General features: G+C 36.7%; 1 pseudogene; it reads left to right on the top strand.

The window, feature by feature from the left end:
- The first annotated feature begins 5,908 nt into the window (after window positions 1-5,908).
- Window positions 5,909-6,298, top strand: LOC149170511 (antifungal protein ginkbilobin-like protein 1 pseudogene; annotated as a pseudogene).
- The last annotated feature ends 1,698 nt before the right edge of the window (window positions 6,299-7,996 follow it).

The following is a 7,996-nucleotide window of genomic DNA, read 5'->3' as shown; positions in this document are numbered from 1 at the left end:
CTTGCAACACCTAAAAAACTCTGAAAAATTCTTTATTGTGTTTTCACAACACAATTACCTCCTTCCAAAAATCCTCGACAATGTGCCATGACATTTGCTCAGATGCAAGATGAAGCCATACTCAAAGCACAAACCTTTGAGTTTATTTATGCCCAATATAGGTATGGGAAGGGTAATGAATTGGTTTGGGCAAGACTCCCTCGATCATCCTAGGGTGAGGGGTAAAGGAAAATAAGGTAGTTTGATCCCATTCTGATACCTGCTTCTAAGAGAATTTTTAATAGATGCCCCGTACGTACCTACTAAGATTCATGAAGTTGAGGAGCACTCCATCCCTCCCATTTCCTAGTCTTTCGGCATTAAAGAAAGTCAAGGGCAAGGTTGTTTGATCTATCTAGTGCTTATAAGGTAACGGATCATAGCAGTCATCCCTCCTCCTTCCTCTCCTCCTTAGGTTGTATGGGAACCACTTTAGTAAAGGTTAAGCAAAGGGTAAAGGGATAATAGCAAGAGTGTCCTCCTAAGATATTTCTAAAGACAGGTAAGTGTGAATAATCTCTTGGCAATGTATGAAGCTCGTCCGGCTCCATTATGGACAATAATCAAGTCATGCAGCAGTTAAACAATATAATCAGAAGTTCTCAATATCTTCCTAAGGGTTCTTTCTGGCTTTAATGGATCCAATTCGACCGACAGTTCAAGATATCTATCTAGGGAAACCTTATCAGCTAATGGACCATCCATCCCATCTAGTACTTCTAAGATAAGTGAGTAGCAATAGTCAGTACCCACTGCATTGGATTAAATCCTCGAGTGGTCCAGGACTAACATGCCTAGCTTTGTTCTTGAAGTGGTTTCTATTTGTTGAGTGATCTATGATCCAGGTGGATGTTGGTGGCCACCCACCTATCCCATTTGGACCCCCACAACTGTCTCTTTCAGCTTTATCAGTTTCCTAAATTGTAGCACAGTTTACTATTTTTAGCAGTTTTTCGGGTCCTGAACTTCTGGAGTCGTTTTGAGGCCCTAAACGACATTTTTTGGGAAATCTGGGGCAACATGGGTCCATGACTGATGTTGCCTCCCAAAGTGGTAGTGCTCGGATAGATCTTTCTAACGAGCTATTGTACGCGTCACACGGAGATCATATGCCAAAGTTACTACCCCGGGAAATTGATGTACCAATTTACCCAAACGGGGCCCACAATTTGGCGTTTCATCTTCTAGGGTTAGGTTTTGGAATGTTAAGGGTTTTCCATTATTTCTCAACAATAAATAGGCCTTCGAGCCTCATTGTAACACAGTTCAGAATAGCTCAGAGGCATGTAGCCACCACATCTCTTCTCAGAGATAAGCTACCATCGCCCTAGCTGGTTTATTTCGATTTCTGGTTGTAAGCATATTTCAGCATTTTCCATTAATGAAATGAAGTATTATTTCCACTGCATCTTTGTGTATATGGTTATCGCTGTAATTTGTTGCGTTCTTGTTTAAATCTGGATCAGTGGTATCAGAGCGGTCTACCTTTTCTCTGTTTTTCTTTGCATGTCCCCAACGAGGTCGGGATATAAGAAGTTAGGGTTTGAACTTGTCGAATCTTTGCAAGACCAGCCTTGAAAATCCCGACGGCCTCTGATGGCAGATGAGAAGAAAGACGAGGGGGCAGGAGATCCTATCAAAATCTTGCTCGAAGAAGCCCTCGAGCGAGAAAGGAACGCGATGATGGATAGCTTTACGTAGATCCTTCAGCGGCTACCTAGAGGCGACGCATCAGCTTCCAACGTTACTCTGAAAACGCCACACACCGTTTAAGGTACAAGTTAATTTTGAAATCTGCATCTTCGAGGGTCAAATAGATGTAGATGTCGTAGATAAATGGTTAAATCTGCTAGATGGGTATTTTTCTGTTCATGAATTTTCAAGTCGGGAAAAGATTGTTTTCGCTCTTCTCAAAGCAGCCCCCCACGTCAAGGACTGGTGGGAAACCTACTGCAAGCAGAATGATGAAAGTACTGGCTCACTATTTTCAGCTGCACCCACTTGGAATTCATTCTGGGATGCCATCAAGGAGTAGTACTACCCTGTCGGAAGCTATGAGGATGAACACATAAAGTGGACCACGCTGCGGCAGGGAAGGGACCAAGACGTTCTGGAGTTCACCAATCTTTTCCATACCCTTCGCACAAAGTTGGGTATCAAGGATTCTTAGCTGCATCTGGTACTCAAATACCGCGACTGCCTACACAGATACATCTAGGAAGAGATGGGGTTCTTGAACATCTCCTCACTCGGCATAGCATACCAATACGCTGTCAAAATCGAGCAAAAGTTCAAACAGAAGAAGCGAGACTTTGGATATGAAAATCCGAAGCCCAAAGGATAAAGCCAAGGCGGGATGACCCAAGACAACCCGTCGAAGCCGCAAGAAAAGAACAACACCACGAAGGCGAAGATGGACACAGGAAAGTGGTGTGAGTTCCAAAAGAGTCCCACTCATAACACAAGTGAGTGTCGGACCAAGCAGTTGCTGGTGGCCGAGTTGAAGGCTTCTGAATCAGATGCATGTTCTGACCCTGTGCTAGAACCTGACAAGGGGAATGGAAAAGGGAAGCAGATCATTGATGCGAATCCCAGCGCCACTATTGCCACTACCAAGATCCAGAAAGATGAGCCTGAAAATCCAGAGGAAGGGGAGCGTCTTTTCCACTCACAGATGTGGGTGAAGGGCTCGCCGATACAATTCATTGTCGATAGTGGCAGCCAAAAGAACCTCGTTTCAGCAGAGGTCGTGAAGCGGTTGGGCCTACTGATTACACCACACCCACAGCCGTATAGTATCGGGTGGCTTCATGAAGGACGAGATCTCAAAGTTCGCTAGCAGTGTCGCCTTCCCTACAGCATCAAGCCCTTCACAGATGAGGTATTGTGTGATGTTACACCTCTGGATGTTTGTGATGTATTATTAGGCCAACCATACTTGTGGAGGTGACATGCTGTGTATGAGTCAAGGCCTCGTGTTGTCGTTATTTCTTTAAATAATTCATTATACAGGATACCGGAGGTAGCCCCACCTACTGCCACATCTTTGATCCTTACTAAGAAAGGTAGCAAGCTCATCTCCCAGACCAGGAAATTTATCTGTCTGGTTCACTCCCAAAGTAAGGGGAAGATCGTTGCTACATCCATGACCCCTGTAAAGGGTTCCTCAATGCAGCAGCAACAACAAAGGGATACGGTCACGACAGAACACAAGAACAACTTCTCCTCACCCACAGAGATACCACAGAAGTTTCAGGTGGGCAACAAAGTCTGGTTGCATCTGCAGAGAGAACGCCTTACCAGAACCCATCAGAAGCTCACACCACTTCGACATGGTCCTTACAGCAGTAACAAGGCTGTGGGGAACAATGATTTGGAGCATAGCATTCCTCCATTCCTTCGCTTGCACCAAGTGATCAATGTGGACCGTCGTCGACCATGCTTCCCACCATTTCTGAACACATCAGAGATTGCAGAACAACTCACCAGGAACCAAGTTCAGCAGATGGAGGAACTCAACGCAATGGGGACCATTGCTTCCTAAGGGGGGAGGAATGATCCAGGTGGATGTTGGTGGCCACCCACCTATCCCATTTGGACCCCCACAACTATCTCTTTCAGCTTTATCAGTTTCCTAAATTGTAGCACAATTTACTATTTTTAGCAGTTTTTCGGGTCCTGAACTTCCGGAGCCGTTTTGAGGCCCTAAACGACGTTTTTTGGGAAATCTGGGGCAATATGGGTCCAAGGACCGATGTTGCCTTCTAAAGTGGTAGTGCTCTGATAGATCTTTCTAACAAGCTATTGTACACGTCAAATGGAGATCATATGCCAAAGTTACGACCCCGGGAAATTGATGTACCAATTTACCCAAACGGGGCCCACAATTTGGCGTTTCATCTTCTAGGGTTAGGTTTTGGAATGTTAAGGGTTTTCCATTGTTTCTCAACAATAAATAGGCCTTCGAGCCTCATTGTAATACAGTTCAGAACAGTTCAGAGGCATGTAGCCACCACATCTCTTCTCAGAGATAAGCTACCATCGCCCCAGCTGGTTTATTTCGATTTCTGGTTGTAAGCATATTTCAGTATTTTCCATTAATGAAATGAAGTATCATTTCCGCTGCATCTTTGTGTATATGGTTATCGCTGTAACTAAATCCGGATCAATCTACTAGATAACCTTACGACTAGGTACCTTACCTACTGGACCTAATCTATTGACCTTATGTTGGTGGTCCGACTCATTCAATAAATAAGCCTACCACAGTATATAGCAGCTACGAGTATTATATGTTATAGCCATATGTATCTTCTAGAATAATAATACTCGGTGGTTTAGAAATTGCCCCGGCTATAGTAAGTAGACACCATACTGAGCTATTTCTTTCATATATATTAAGTTTTTTCATAGTGACCATTGAATCCACTCCAAGCAACTCTACAAAGTTTGCTCCGAAGGCTAAGAGATTTGTAGTTTTTGCTAACCACCTCGAGTTGGACCTTCTAGGGTTTGCTTTTCCCCCCTAACCAACCAATTTCGGTAGATAGCAATCGGTCTTATAGATATAGATGAAATAGCTTACTAAGATATCATTGAAGCATGTCAGCCATCATCTATAGTTTAGCAACGAGATGGATCAGATCTATTAGCCGTTCACTGCTTCAATTTTTCTAGCCATATATATACCCTATTTTAGATTTGAATATATATATTTTCACTGATGTACATCCTTTTTTCTTTTCTTTTCATTGAACCTTTGTGACCAAAGCACTACTTTATTAATATTTTTATTTATTTACTTTTGTCATTTTATATTTTATATTTTATTAACTATACAATTCTTAATATTAAAATCTAGTTGACTTACCCAAACAAAATGAAATATTTTCAATTCATATCAGTAATATCCAATTCATATTAGTAAAATCCACTCTAAGTGCCCAAATAAAATGAAATACATCCATTTCATAACTTGGATAAAAATGATATTGAAAAAATGATTGTCATATAAAATAAAATACATCCATTTCATAATGGAATTAAAATATATTTCAACAATTAATTTTATTTTTTAAATCAAATTTTATAATATCACTGAATTTAAGATTCTGAAATACTAAAATCCAATAAAATTGATTAAAAATAATCTTAAAATACATCCATTCCATAAAAAAATTAAAATATATTTCAAGAATTAATTTTATTTTTTAAATCAAATTTTATAATATCATTGAAATTATAATATATTTCAAGAATCAATTTTATTTTTTAAATCAAATATTATAATATCACTGAAATTTAAAATTCTGAGATACCAAAATCCAATAGAATTGATTAAGAATGATATTAAAATACATGAAATTGAAATATATTTTCAGAATTAATTTTATTTTTTAAATTAAATTTTATAATATCCCTGAAATTTAAGATTCTGAAATACTAAAATCCAATAGAATTAATTAAGGAAGATGTTAAAATACATCCATTTCATAATCGAATTCAATATATATTTTAAAATTAATTTTATTTTTTTTTTAAATCAAATTTTATAATATCCCTGAAATTTAAGATTCTGAAATACTAAAATCCAATAGAATTGATTAAGAATGATATTAAAAAAAATGAGTCAACGAGGTGTGAAGGCAATGTTTAGAATGCCATGCCACTGGAGAAATGAATGCGGCCTGTATCCAGTATGAAGCTTTTGTTTGTTTCTGTGAGTGACAAAGCACCACCATCATTGAACCAGGTGGCGCGAGGGCTATAAAAGGGGGTGTCCTCACCAGACTGATAAGGATCGCAATAACGTTTGAAGGGATTCAAGGGATCGCAATAACGTTTGCGAGTGTGATATTATTTGATTACGATGGGGTCATTTGGCTTTGCTTTGCCTCTCATGTTACTACTGCTCGTATCTCTGGTGGGCGCGGCGCAGACTGTACCCTTACTGTCGTATCTGTGTAACGTGAATAAATTCGATCCCACGGGTCCTTTTTTCAATACTCTCAATAACCTACTCTCCAATATGGAAGAGCACACGCCCTCGAGCGGTGTCGGCTACAAGACGGTTGCAGGCAGCGAGGGCTCACCCACTGCCTACGGGGAATCAGTCTGCGATGCGCCACTCTCTACGTCTAATTGCACCAACTGCCTTACTTCCGTCGTCAACCAACTTTGGGCCATTTGCGGCTTTGCCATCGGTGCTCAGGGTAAATCCACTCAATGTTCCCTGCGCTACGAGCAGTACCAGTTTTAGTGAATCAAATGACCGACGAGTATCATCATCTAATATGGCTAAATAAAACACTAATATGTGTCTAAATAAAACCCAAGGAATCACTCGATATTGATTCTTGTTTGATGATGTATCTATGTTGTTATAGTCATGATTGTGTGGTGTGTTGTTTCAATGTAAATTTCAATTATAATGGAATAAGAGTATGAATGTCTGGTACATTTTAATGTAAATTCCAATTATAATGGAATAAGAGTTGAGTTATTAGGACTTTATAATGTGGTTTTTTTTAATAATTCGTTGCAGACGAATAAGAGTCATAGTTATTATCTAGGTTAGTGTGATTAATATTTGCATATTTTATATCATAGTTATTAAACTCAATTCATATAAAAAAAACTGGTTTATTTAAAATTTAATATAGAAAAGAAATTGAGAATATACTTCTTAATATGATTAACATATTATTTAATTTTTCTTTTCAAAATTTCAAAAAATTGAATTGAATAATTGCTATATTAAAATTTTCAAAAAAAAAATCTTTAGATTTTTTTCTTATACTTATTTCCAACATTTACTTTGCATGCCTATATAAGATGATCCAAAAATAATGAAGGACAAAAAGCATCAAATTTATTGGTATTACAAAGTGAGAAAAAATGTAAATAAAATCTAATAACATAAATAACAAAACTTGAAATATGAAGTTCGACATACAGAATAAGACACCACATACTAAAAGTAAGTTTAAAGTGATCTCCACATTCCAAGAAATTTATACCTCAATCACTATTTCTATGGGATCCAATATATTTAACAATGTGTGTGTGCATATTATCCTTTGTAATAAGCCCCTGATTGAATTCCACACAATTGATCATCTATTTTGGAGTGGATTTAATAGCTATAGTAATTGCTATCATCCAAAAGAATTAGGAAAATGAAATTATAAGTTTTCAAATTTTTATTTTTTAAAATATTAAACTTATACTTCTCTACAATATTTTGATAAAAAAATTGTATTTTATAATAAGTAACTTATTATTAGTTAGCTACAAATTTTTAATATAGAATTTCTATAATCTGGAAGGATGAATGTTGGCTCAAAAATCTGATGATGTGAATAATTTGGAATGCATTAATAGAAACTTCTGTTTTTTATTCCTATATTTTAATAATAAACTTCTCCAAAATTTTAATATAATATTTTCTTAAAAAACTACTACTTTTCATTCTTTTTAATATAAAACTCATAATCAACCAATCATTCCATTGTTTTAATAAGGAACTTCTCTAAATTTTTAATATAAAATTTTTAAAAGAGCTACTGCTTTTCATTGTTTTTAATATAAAATTCATAGTTAATCAAAGAAACCATATAATATGAGGATCAAAGTATTTTTCCACGCATGAAATATTACCAAATTTTCTAAAAATTTTCCTCAATACCAACGAATTTAGTAACTATGTTTTAAAAGCAAATCTAATCTATCTAATAAAATATTGCTATCTTTTTGTCAACTTGTGCTATGCCCCATATCTATTTCTTCTTCATAAATAAACAAACTAATGAAATTATTACTTTTGTTGTCATCATATCAAAATAACTCTCTTTACATATCTTTTACTATTAATTTATAGATAAACTAATAACTAATTTATAATCATCATTATCTAACTTGATCTATCATCTAATAGATATTTGTGCATTTCAAATAT

Source organism: Pinus tabuliformis, chromosome 4_2, assembly GCF_031772625.1.
Source record: "Pinus tabuliformis cultivar Carrire ecotype Pingquan chromosome 4_2, CPIR1, whole genome shotgun sequence".
NCBI lineage: Eukaryota > Viridiplantae > Streptophyta > Pinopsida > Pinales > Pinaceae > Pinus > Pinus tabuliformis.
Note: the sequence above shows the minus strand (reverse complement) of the source record. Positions and strands in the feature narration are given on the sequence as shown.